The following is a 13,728-nucleotide window of genomic DNA, read 5'->3' as shown; positions in this document are numbered from 1 at the left end:
TACACACACAGCCCTGCACTGTATACTATACACACACAGCCCTGCACTGTATACTATACACACACAGCCCTGCACTGTATACTATACACACACAGCCCTGCACTGTATACTATACACACACAGCTCTGCACTGTATACTATACACACACAGCCCTGCACTGTATACTATACACACACAGCTCTGCACTGTATACTATACACACACAGCCCTGCACTGTATACTATACACACACAGCCCTGCACTGTATATTATACACACACAGCTCTGCACTGTATATTATACACACACAGCTCTGCACTGTATACTATACACACACAGCTCTGCACTGTATACTATACACACACAGCCCTGCACTGTATACTATACACACACAGCCCTGCACTGTATACTATACACACACAGCCCTGCACTGTATATTATACACACACAGCTCTGCACTGTATATTATACACACACAGCTCTGCACTGTATACTATACACACACAGCTCTGCACTGAATACTATACACACACAGCCCTGCACTGTATACTATACACACACAGCTCTGCACTGTATATTATACACACACAGCTCTGCACTGTATACTATACACACACAGCTCTGCACTGTATACTATACACACACAGCTCTGCACTGTATACTATACACACACAGCTCTGCACTGTATACTATACACACACAGCCCTGCACTGTATACTATACACACACAGCCCTGCACTGTATATTATACACACACAGCCCTGCACTGTATACTATACACACACAGCTCTGCACTGTATACTATACACACACAGCCCTGCACTGTATACTATACACACACAGCTCTGCACTGTATACTATACACACACAGCTCTGCACTGTATACTATACACACACAGCCCTGCACTGTATACTATACACACACAGCTCTGCACTGTATACTATACACACACAGCTCTGCACTGTATATTATACACACACAGCTCTGCACTGTATACTATACACACACAGCCCTGCACTGTATACTATACACATACAGCTCTGCACTGTATACTATACACACACAGCTCTGCACTGTATATTATACACACACAGCTCTGCACTGTATACTATACACACACAGCCCTGCACTGTATACTATTCACATACAGCTCTGCACTGTATACTATACACACACAGCTCTGCACTGTATACTATACACACACAGCTCTGCACTGTATACTATACACACACAGCTCTGCACTGTATACTATACACACACAGCTCTGCACTGTATATTATACACACAGCTCTGCACTGTATACTATACACACAGCTCTGCACTGTATACTATTTACACACAGCACTGCACTGTATACCATACACACACAGCTCTGCACTGTATACCATACACACACAGCTCTGCACTGTATATTATACACACACAGCTCTGCACTGTATACTATACACACACAGCTCTGCACTGTATACTATACACACACAGCTCTGCACTGTATACTATACACACACAGCTCTGCACTGTATACTATACACACACAGCTCTGCACTGTATATTATACACACAGCTCTGCACTGTATACCATACACACACAGCTCTGCACTGTATACTAAACACACAGCTCTGCACTGTATACCATATACACACAGCTCTGCACTGTATACTATACACACACAGCTCTGCACTGTATACTATACACACACAGCCCTGCACTGTATACTATACACACACACAGCTCTGCACTGCATACTATACACACACAGCCCTGCACTGTATACTATACACACACAGCTCTGCACTGCATACTATACACACACAGCTCTGCACTGTATACTATACACACACAGCTCTGCACTGTATACTATACACACAGCTCTGCACTGTATACCATATACACACAGCTCTGCACTGTATACAGTACTATACACACACAGCTCTGCACTGTATACTATACACACACAGCTCTGCACTGTATACTATACACACACAGCTCTGCACTGTATACTATACACACACAGCTCTGCACTGTATATTATACACACACAGCCCTGCACTGTATCACACAGCCCTGCACTGTATACTATACACACACAGCTCTGCACTGTATACTATACACACACAGCTCTGCACTGTATACTATACACACACAGCTCTGCACTGTATACTATACACATACAGCTCTGCACTGTATACTATACACATACAGCTCTGCACTGTATACTATACACACAGTACTGCTCGTCATTACCCCCCCCCCCCCCTCTGCTCGTCATTCCCCCCCCTGCTCCTCATTAACCCCCCCCTGCTCCTCATTACCCCCCTCTGCCTCATCATCCTCCCCCACTCATCCTCCCCTGCTCATTGCTCCCCCCTCCTCCTGCTTTTTCTATTTTTCATATTTACTTACCTGGCCACGCTCGGCAGGCTCAGGTAGCGGCGGGTCTCGTGGGCTGTGACGAGTTACGTCTCCTGTGGCTCCTCTGCACGACGTCACTCGTCATTTCCTGCAGCGCTGGGGTGTAATGAAGAAAACTGTGCCCTGTAGTGGCGCGGCTGCAGGAAATGAGGAGTGACGTCCCTGACACTGTGCAGAGGAGCCGCAGGAGACGTCACTCGTCACAGCCCACATGACCCGACGCATCACCTGAGCCTGCCGAGCGCGGCCAGGTAAGGAAATATGAAATATAGAAAAAGCAGGAGGAGTGCGGGGCGGGCCCACAGCAGCCGCCGCTGGTCACTGTTTTAAAGTGGCCGCGGCCGGGCTATCGGGGGCCCCGATCCGCTACTAAGCAGCCCGCAGGGATGTCCCGAATGTGACGGGGACCCCTGCGGGCACGGGGCCCGGAGCAGGTGCTCCATGAGCACTAATGATGATCCGGCCCTGTTTTGGTATACTATACATACAATTATTATTATTTTTTTTTAACTTTATCATTTTTATTAAATAATTTTTCATAGATACTAATTCAAATAATGGAGAAATAACACACAAGTAACATCATAAAGGGTCGAAACCCATAACATTCAAAGTGTTATGAATTGAAGAGTGAAGAGTAGGGAGGACCATCTTAGGCTAATAAGATAATAAAAATCTAGGTAATTGCCTCCCACACCAGGGTGTTGATAAAGAAGAGATAGAAGAGCATAACATTAATCATAAAGATGCATGAACAAGCGTAAGGCTAAGTCTCCACTTGTTTTTTTGCACTGCGTTTTTAGGGATTAAAAAAACGCCTGAAGAATCGCCAGTGCAAGTGACGTCATCATGCGTTTTTTCTTGTGTTTTTTCTGGTGTTTTCTTCATTTGTGTGGAAATTGCACCTTGGCGTTTTTTTTTGGTACCCAAAATGTCTTGTGTACCAAAAAAAAAAAAGGATGCAGCAGTGATGGAAATTTTTTTTATTAAACGCAATGTATACATTTTATAACCCAATTTTTATTATTTAAAAAAAAAAAAAGTGTGTTTCACTTTTTTTTTTTTTAAATAAATTTTTAAATTTTTTTATGTAGTAATACTACTCCCAGCATGGAACAGACTGTTCCATGCTAGGAGTGATAGTACCTGTAGTATAGACATATATCGTCCATAATATAGCAGAGAAGCGAGCGGGTCTATACATCGCTCGCCTCTCTGCACTATACTACGGCCACTGATGTCAACAGAAATTCATATTTCCCACCCAGAGCTGTGATTGGCCGGATGGTTTCAGCCAATCACAGCTCTGAGGAAAAGATAAATGAATGAGTGGCCGGCCCGGAGCATAGTGCAGAGCAGGGATGTGAGCGATGTATACAGTCGCTCCATCTCTGCTATAGACAGGATGATCACAGAGGGTGTCAGTAGTGACATCCACTGTGATGTGTCCTTAAGCAGGCACTACTACTCCCAACATGGAGCACACTCTGCTCCATGCTGGGAACAGTAGTACCTGTATTAATAGACAGATCGCAGCGGGTGTAACTTCTGACACCCGCTTCGATCTGTCTATTAATGCAGGTACTACAGCTCCCAGCATGAGGCAGAGTGTGCTCCATGCTCCATGTTGGGAGTAGTATTACCTGCAGTTATGGAAAGATCACAGCGGGTATCACTTCTGACAGCCGCTGTGATCCTCCTGTATAATGTATAGATGCGGCAGCTGCTCTCCTATGGTCCCCTGCACGGCCATATATATACACATGTTCCTATTTCTCACAGAGAGCTGTCATTGGCTGGAACCATCTGGCCAATCACAGCTCTGTGGGAAATATGAAGAAGTGTAAATATACGTCAGGGCAGGGGACCATAGAAGAGAGGGCTGTTGAGGAAATCGCTTTGCGACAGAACGCGTGGGGTTCTGGCGTGACCCCGTCCTTCTTGATATTGGATGTACATCTCTGTCTCACGCCTAAGTATTATTCAGCATTTTATTCATTGTTAGACTCAATTTCCATGCTTGAGCAGGATAGGTTACTGGGACATAGTGCTACTATCTGTTATCATTGCACTGTGTGTTTATTACGAACAGGGTCACTTACTTGTGGGAGGGGGTTCATGGCCCTTCTCCAGGGTTGTGCTATGCTCTTTTTTGGGCTATTGTTTTTAAATGTTTCCCTCTATATGGATTGTTGATATGTGTGATAAAGAATTTTTGTATTTTCATCATTATATTGGTGGTGTGCGCTCATTCCAGTGATTTCTTTTGTGTCCAGTTGTTAAGATTAAAGTCCCCTCCAAGCAGCCAGGCAGAGGAAGGGCATCTATGGAGCTTGGCTAGTACTCTTTGCAGGAATGGGATTTGGGAACTGTTAGGGGTGTAGATATTACATAGCAGAAGTGGGACCCAGGACCCCCTCCACCACTACAAAGCGCCCCTGCGGATCTAAGAAAGAGGAAGAAACTTGTAGCGGGCAGGATCTAGAGACAAGAATAGCAACTCCAGCCATCTTTTTGTCAGAGACAGCAGAGTAGGTCTGCGGAAAGAGATGCTTGAGGAATTGAAAGGATCCAGAATGGTCAAAGTGTGTCTCCTGAAGGAAAACTATATCAGCACGCAGCTTGACCAACTCCCGTTGCAACAAACACCTCATAGAGGCAGAGTTCAGGCCCTTAACGTTCAGGGAGACACATCTGACCATGGTAGATGGTAAGATAAAGAATACAGCCAATTAAGGGAAATACTCATAGGAGATCCCGGAAGGACCACTTCACACCGAAGGAGAGTTGACTGGGAAACCTGGGACCCAATGAAGAAGAGCAGGGGGAGGAGACCTAAAGAGAGAAAAGGATGGGAAGGGGAGGGAAACAAAAGGGAACATAGAGACCAGCAGACAGGACAGCATAGGACAAACAGAATGTAATACTGAGCAAAAAAAAGAACCATTGACCAAAAAGCCAATACGGAGGCCAAGACCACCGAAGTGGACCAGGAGCCAAAGCATGAGCAGTCCATTGCTACAGCCTCGAGGGGAGAAATGGAAGGATACCACTGAAGAACGACCACCAAAGTGGTCCCGAGGCCACAGCAAAGAAAACCAGGAAAAATAAACTACTGGTGACTAAAAATGCAATGTTACAATAACAGTAGAAATTTGCAAAAACAGGGCAATGCAGTATTGAAGGGACACTCCATAGTAATCAGAAAAAGGCCAGGAATTTAGGAACGTCCCAAGTCAGGAGTATCATGTAGGAGACACAGGGTCGTGGTTGACATCTCGTGGGAACTCGAGGAGTGGCCACCAGGATCATGAGGGGAAGACTTCCTGGGTACCAGGCCAGTGGGACTAGACAGGCTGCCACACTGGAGGCAGAGGAGGAGACGTCAGATCCCAGTCCACCATCTGGGCCACCGGCAAGACCAAGGCAGTACAGAAGGCAGGGAGTTCAGAGAAGGACAGCAAATGGACAGCACATGTACAGCAAATGGAAAGTTCCACCTTTAACCCCTTAAGGACGCAGGACGTACTCAAACGGCCCCTTTTCCGAGTCCTTAAGGACTCAGGACGTTTGAGTACGTCCTGTCAAATCCCGGCCCCCCGCCGCTAGCTGGAGGGGAGCCGGTGCCCGATGCCTGCTGAAATCGTTCAGCAGGCATCGGGGCATATCGCCCAGGGGGGTCATTATGCCCCCTCCCCATGTCGGCGATGGCCGCAGATCGCTGGACAATTCAGTCCAGCGATCTGCGGCAGATTCCGGGTCAATCGTGTCTCCAGTGACCCGGTGACCTGGAATTACAGGCTGTTCGTGGCCGTCTCCGACGGCCCCGAACAGCCAGAGCCTGCAGGGGTGAGGTGGCACTGGTGCCACCTCACGATCGCCCTGATTCGTCGGCCGGTTTCCCGGCCGACCAATCAGGGCGCCTGCTGCGGGTGTCACTCCCGCAACCCGCTCCGCCCCTCTTCCGGAGGACGTGAGCGGGTGCGGGACGTGCACCCCGGGTGCTGGGGACCCCGATCCCCGGCGTTAATGTTGTGATCGGGGCCCCAGGAGCAGCGGCCGCGGCGGCGACGACGAGGGACTGACGTGATGCGGCTGGATCGTTGGAGGTGAGTGACAGCCTCCTGCTGTTGCTTAGCAACAGCTCCCAGCATGCAAAAAGGGCATGCTGGGAGCTGTAGTTATGCAGCAGCCGGAGGCAGACCACCACAATGGGCATGCCCTTATGGGCATGCTGGGACTTGTAGTTTTGCAACAGCTGGAGGCACATTTTTTCTATGGAAAAGTGTACCTTCAGCTGTTGTGTAACTACAACTCCCAGCTTGCACAAACAGCTAAAGTGGATGCTGGGAGTTGTAGTAGTGCATCTGCTGGTTGCATAACTACAACTCCCAGCATGCCCGTTGGCTGTCGGTGACTGCTGGGAGTTGTAGTTTTGCAACAGCTGAAGGCACACTGAGTTATGTAGCAAACCAGTGTGTCTCCAGCTGTTGCATAACTACAGTCCCCAGCATCCCCAGCCAAAGTAGTATGCCTCCAGCTGTTGCATAACTACAAGACCCAGCATGCCCTTCCAAAGTCCGTACATGCTGGGGGTTGTAGCTTTTGCAACAGCTGAAGGCACACTGGTTGCAAAACACTGAGTTTGTTACTAAGCCCGGTGTTTCACAACCAGTGTGCCTCCAGCTGTTGCAAAACTACAACTCCCAGCATGCACTGATAGACCATACATGCTGGGAGTTGTAGTTTTGCAACAGCTGGATGTTTCCCCCCCCCCCCCAATGTGAATGTACAGGGTACACTCACATGGGCGGAGGATTACAGTAAGTATCCGGCTGCAAGTTTGAGTTGCGGCAAATTTTCTGCCGCAGCTCAAACTGCCAGCGAGAAACTACTGTGAACCTCCCGCCCATGCGACTGTACCCTAAAAACAGTACACTACACTAACACAAAATAAAATAAAAAGTAAAAAACACTACATATGCACATACCCCATACACAGCCCCCCTCCCCAATAAAAATGAAAAACGTCTGGTACGCCACTGTTTCCAAAACGTAGCCTCCAGCGGTTGCAAAGCTACAACTCCCAGCATGCACTGATAGACCGTACATGCTGGGAGTTGTAGTTTTGCAACAGCTGGATGTCCCCCCCCCAATGTGAACGTACAGGGTACACTCACATGGGCGGAGGATTACAGTAAGTATCCAGCTGCAAGTTTGAGCTGCGGCAAATTTTCTGCCGCAGCTCAAACTGCCAGCGAGAAACTACTGTGAACCCCCGCCCGTGCGACTGTACCCTAAAAACACTACACTACCAAAAAATAAAATAAAAGTAAAAAAACACTACATATACACATACCCCTACACAGCCCCCCTCCCGTCCCCAATAAAAATGAAAAACTTCTGGTACGCCACTGTTTCCAAAACGGAGCCTCCAGCTGTTGCAAAACAACTACTCCCAGTATTGCCAGATAGCCACTGACTGTCTAGGCATGCTGGGAGTTTTACAACAGCTGGAGGCACCCTGTTTGGGAATCATTGGTATGCCATGTGTTTTTTTTTTTGCTGTTCTGGCACCATAGGGGCTTCCTAAATGCGGCATGCCCCCAGAGCAAAATTTGCTTTCAAAAAGCCAAATGTGACTCCTTCTCTTCTGAGACCTGTAGTGCGCCAGCAGAGCACTTTTCACCCCCATATGGGGTGTTTTCTGAATCGGGAGAAATTGGGCTTCAAATTTTGGGAGGTATTTTCTGCTTTAACCCTTTGTAAAAATGTAAATTTTTTGGGAAACCAAGCATTTTAGGTACATTTTTTTTTTTTTTTACATATGCAAAAGTTGTGAAACCCCTGTGGGGTATAAAGGCTCACTTTACCCCTTGATACGTTCCCCAAGGGGTCTAGTTTCCAAAATGGTATGCCATGTGTTTTTTTTTTTTGCTATCCTGGCACCATAGGGGCTTCCTAAATGCGGCATGCCCCCAGAGCAAAATTTCCTTCAAAAAAGCCAAATGTGACTCCTTCTCTTCTGAGACCTGTAGTGCGACAGCAGAGCACTTTTCACCCCCATATGGGGTGTTTTCTGAATCGTGAGAAAGTGGGCTTCAAATTTTGGGGGGTATTTTCTGCTTTAACCTTTTGTAAAAATGTAAATTTTTTGGGAAACCAAGCATTTTAGGTAAATTATTATTATTTTTTTACATATGCAAAAGTTGTGGAACCCCTGTGGGGTATTAAGGTTCACTTTACCCCTTGTTACGTTCCCCGAGGGGTCTAGTTTCCAAAATGGTATGCCATGTGTTTTTTTTTGCTGTCCTGGCACCATAGGGGCTTCCTAAATGCGGCATGCCCCCAGAGCAAAATTTCCTTCAAAAAGGCCAAATGTGACTCCTTCTCTTCTGAGACCTGTAGTGCGCCAGCAGAGCACTTTTCACCCCCATATGGGGTGTTTTCTGAATCGGGAGAAATTGGGCTTCAAATTTTGGGGGGTATTTTCTGCTATTACCCTTTTTATAAATGTAAAACTTTTGGGAAACCAAGCATTTTAGGGAAATTTTTTTTTTTTTTACATATGCAAAAGTCGTGAATCACCTGTAGGGTATAAAGGTTTACTTTACCCCTTGTTATGTTCCCCGAGGGGTCTAGTTTCCAAAATGGTATGCCATGTGGGTTTTTTTGCTGTTCTGGCACCATAGGGGCTTCCTAAATGTGACATGCCCCCCAAAAACCATTTGTCGCTCCTTCCCTTCTGAGCCCTCTACTGCGCCTGCCGAACAATTAACATAGACATATGAGGTATGTGCTTACTCGAGAAAAATTGGGTTTAAATACAAGTAAAAATTTTCTCCTTTTTACCCCTTGCAAAAATTCAAAAATTGGGTCTACAAAAACATGCGAGTGTAAAAAATGAAGATTGTGAATTTTCTCCTTCACTTTGCTGCTATTCCTGTGAAACACCTAAAGGGTTAAAACGCTGACTGAATGTCATTTTGAATACTTTGGGGGGTGCAGTTTTTATAATGGGGTCTTTTATGGGGTATTTCTAATATGAAGACCCTTCAAATTTACTTCAAACCTGAACTGTCCCTGAAAAAAAGCGAGTTTCAAAATTTTGTGAAAAATTGGAAAAGTGCTGCTGAACTTTGAAGCCCTCTGATGTCTTCCAAAAGTAAAAACACGTCAATTTTATGATGCAAACATAAAGTACATATTGTATATGTGAATAAAAAAAATTAATTATTTGGAATATCCATTTTGCTTACAAGCAGAGAGCTTCAAAGTTAGAAAAATGCAAAATTTTCAAATTTTTCATCAAATTTTGGGATTTTTCACCAAGAAAGGATGCAAGTTACCGTAAAGTTTGTAAAGTATACAGTACAGAGATATGTGTGTTTGTAAAGTATACAGTGCAGAGATGTGTATGTAAATAGGCTGCATTCACAACATGTTTTTGCAATACAGTTCCCGTATCAAGTTTTTGATGAAAAACAGATTCCTCAAAACCGGACAAAATGGACTAATCAAAACGTGTGTACAAATTTAACCTGTATACGGTTTGAAAAATTATATCTGGTTGCATTTGTTTAAAAAAAAAAAAAAAAAAAAGTACACGTTTTTTTACTTTTCATTCCATTCGGTGTGCACCGAGCATGTGCAAACTCAAAGACCATATTGTGCAAACCGGATGGAACCGTACGCACATATGGTTCTCTACCGTTCTCATTGACTCCCATGTTAAAGGAACTGTATACGGTTTTAATATGGTTTTTCACCTAGACAAAAAACCGTGGTAGGCTACGGTTTTGGGTACGGGAAAAAAAAGACACAAAAAGTACACCGGATGCGTGGTTGGCATACGGTTTTCAATGGACAGTCAATTCATACGGTTTTCAATACGGTTCTGTACAGTTTTCAAATTGAAAACTTTGAAGAGGATACAGTGCAGAGCTGTGCGTAGTGCTGTATACAGTGCAGAGCTGTGCGTAGTGCTGTATACAGTGCAGAGCTGTGCGTAGTGCTGTATACAGTGCAGAGCTGTGTGTGCAGTACTGTATACAGTGCAGAGATGTGTGTAGTGCTGTATACAGTGCAGAGCTGTGCGTAGTACTGTATACAGTGCAGAGCTGTGTGTGCAGTACTGTATACAGTGCAGAGATGTGTGTAGTACTGTATACAGTGCAGAGCTGTGTGTAGTACTGTATACAGTGCAGAGCTGTGTGTGCAATACTGTATACAGTGCAGAGCTGTGTGTAGTACTTTATACAGTGCAGAGCTGGATGTAGTACTGTATACAGTGCAGAGCTGTGTGTAGTACTGTATACAGTGCAGAGCTGTGTGTGCAGTACTGTATACAGTGCAGAGCTGTGTGTAGTTCTGTATACAGTGCAGAGCTGGCTGTAAAGGGGATACAGTGCAGAGCTGTGCGTAGTACTGTATACAGTGCAGAGCTGTGAGTAGTACTGTATACAGTGCAGAGCTGTGTGTAGTACTGTATACAGTGCAGAGCTGTGTGTAGTACTGTATACAGTGCAGAGATGTGTGTAGTACTGTATACAGTGCAGAGCTGTGTGTAGTACTGTATACAGTGCAGAGCTGTGTGTGCAATACTGTATACAGTGCAGAGCTGGATGTAGTACTGTATACAGTGCAGAGCTGTGTGTAGTACTGTATACAGTGCAGAGCTGTGTGTGCAGTACTGTATACAGTGCAGAGCTGTGTGTAGTTCTGTATACAGTGCAGAGCTGGCTGTAAAGAGGATACAGTGCAGAGCTGTGTGTAGTACTGTATACAGTGCAGAGCTGTGAGTAGTACTGTATACAGTGCAGAGCTGTGTGTAGTACTGTATACAGTGCAGAGCTGTGTGTAGTACTGTATACAGTGCAGAGCTGTGTGTAGTACTGTATACAGTGCAGAGCTGTGTGTGCAGTACTGTATACAGTGCAGAGCTGTGTGTAGTACTGTATACAGTGCAGAGCTGGCTATAAAGAGGATACAGTGCAGAGCTGTGCGTAGTACTGTATACAGTGCAGAGCTGTGTACAGTACTGTATACAGTGCAGAGTTGTGTGTTGTACTGTATACAGTGCAGAGCTGTGTGTAGTACTGTATACAGTGCAGAGCTGTGTGTGCAGTACTGTATACAGTGCAGAGCTGTGTGTAGTTCTGTATACAGTGCAGAGCTGGCTGTAAAGAGGATACAGTGCAGAGCTGTGTGTAGTACTGCATACAGTGCAGAGCTGTGAGTAGTACTGTATACAGTGCAGAGCTGTGCGTAGTACTGTATACAGTGCAGAGCTGTGTGTAGTACTGTATACAGTGCAGAGCTGTGTGTAGTACTGTATACAGTGCAGAGCTGTGTGTAGTACTGTATACAGTGCAGAGCTGTGTGTAGTACTGTATACAGTGCAGAGCTGGCTATAAAGAGGATACAGTGCAGAGCTGTGCGTAGTACTGTATACAGTGCAGAGCTGTGTACAGTACTGTATACAGTGCAGAGTTGTGTGGTGTACTGTATACAGTGCAGAGCTGTGTGTAGTACTGTATACAGTGCAGAGCTGTGTGTGTAGTACAGTATACAGTGCAGAGCTGTGTGCAGTACTGTATAAAGTGCAGAGCTGTGTGTAGTACTGTATAAAGTGCAGAGCTGTGTGTAGTACTGTATACAGTGCAGAGCTGTGTGTAGTACTGTATACAGTGCAGAGCTGTGTACAGTACTGTATACAGTGCAGAGTTGTGTGGTGTACTGTATACAGTGCAGAGCTGTGTGTAGTACTGTATACAGTGCAGAGCTGTGTGTGTAGTACAGTATACAGTGCAGAGCTGTGTGCAGTACTGTATAAAGTGCAGAGCTGTGTGTAGTACTGTATAAAGTGCAGAGCTGTGTGTAGTACTGTATACAGTGCAGAGCTGTGTGTAGTACTGTATACAGTGCAGAGCTGTGTGTAGTACTGTATACAGTGCAGAGCTGGCTATAAAGAGGATACAGTGCAGAGCTGTGCGTAGTACTGTATACAGTGCAGAGCTGTGTACAGTACTGTATACAGTGCAGAGTTGTGTGGTGTACTGTATACAGTGCAGAGCTGTGTGTAGTACTGTATACAGTTCAGAGCTGTGTGTAGTACTGTATACAGTGCAGAGCTGTGTGTAGTACTGTATAAAGTGCAGAGCTGTGTGTAGTACTGTATAAAGTGCAGAGCTGTGTGTGTAGTACTGTATACAGTGCAGAGCTGTGTGTAGTACTGTATACAGTGCAGAGCTGTGTGTAGTACTGTATACAGTGCAGAGCTGTGTAGTACTGTATACAGTGCAGAGATGTGTGTAGTACTGTATACAGTGCAGAGCTGTGTGTAGTACTGTATACAGTGCAGAGCTGTGTGTAGTACTGTATACAGTGCAGAGCTGTGTGTAGTACTGTATACAGTGCAGAGCTGTGTAGTACTGTATACAGTGCAGAGCTGTGTGTAGTACTGTATACAGTGCAGAGCTGTGTGTAGTACTGTATACAGTGCAGAGCTGTGTGTAGTACTGTATACAGTGCAGAGATGTGTGTAGTACTGTATACAGTGCAGAGCTGTGTGTAGTACTGTATACAGTGCAGAGCTGTGTAGTACTGTATACAGTGCAGAGCTGTGTGTAGTACTGTATACAGTGCAGAGCTGTGTGTAGTACTGTATAAAGTGCAGAGCTGTGTGTGTAGTACTGTATACAGTGCAGAGCTGTGTGTAGTACTGTATACAGTGCAGAGCTGTGTGTATAGAGGATACAGTGCATGGAGAAGGTATACACAGTGGAGTTTTGTAGAGCAGACAGCAGTAGACATTGAGGCTCAGGAGGACATTACTACCACACGTCATATGCCCCCAGCTTTTTTTTGCAGCACAGCCTCGAGCCTGACCCCGCCTACAGCACATGAGTGGTCACGTGTTTGTGACATCATCAAAGGTCCTCAAATCCACTGACTAGACCTTACATCTACCGACGGGAGAGTGGCGCGCCTGTGGGAGAGGTGAGGCGCGCAGTGTCTGTATACTCATCCTGTGCTGGCTGCGGGATATCACGTCCAGCCGGGTGTCACCCTCTAGGAAAGGCTGCACCCTGTCAGTCCTCTGGATCAGCCGCGTTACTGCACAAAGGCGCTTACTACTAGTGGGAACAGGGCAAGAGAAGCACACCTGCTGTATACCGGGGATAAGGCGGTTGCCTATAGCAACCAATCAGCTTCCAGCTCTTAGTGATCACCTGGATACTAAAGCAGCCTCCTGATTGGTTACAATATTTAAAGCTTCTTTCTTGCCATCTTTTGCGTTATCAAGTCTGTACAGGTGTTGCAAACCTGCAT

General features: G+C 45.7%; 1 protein-coding gene across 1 annotated transcript in view; it reads left to right on the top strand.

Moving 5' to 3' along the window:
- The first annotated feature begins 13,305 nt into the window (after nt 1–13,305).
- LOC130283200 (zinc finger protein 836-like) overlaps nt 13,306–13,728 on the top strand; it is a 46,021-nt gene continuing 45,598 nt past the window's right edge. Inside the window, exon 1 of the mRNA XM_056532405.1 lies at nt 13,306–13,395. The gene's annotated coding sequence lies outside the window, so the exon portion shown is untranslated. The remainder of the gene's footprint in view (nt 13,396–13,728) is intronic.

Source organism: Hyla sarda, chromosome 7 (assembly GCF_029499605.1).
Source record: "Hyla sarda isolate aHylSar1 chromosome 7, aHylSar1.hap1, whole genome shotgun sequence".
In the NCBI taxonomy this organism is placed as follows: domain Eukaryota; kingdom Metazoa; phylum Chordata; class Amphibia; order Anura; family Hylidae; genus Hyla; species Hyla sarda.
The sequence above is the reverse complement of the archived record's forward strand: the minus strand, read 5'-3'. Positions and strand labels throughout refer to the sequence as shown.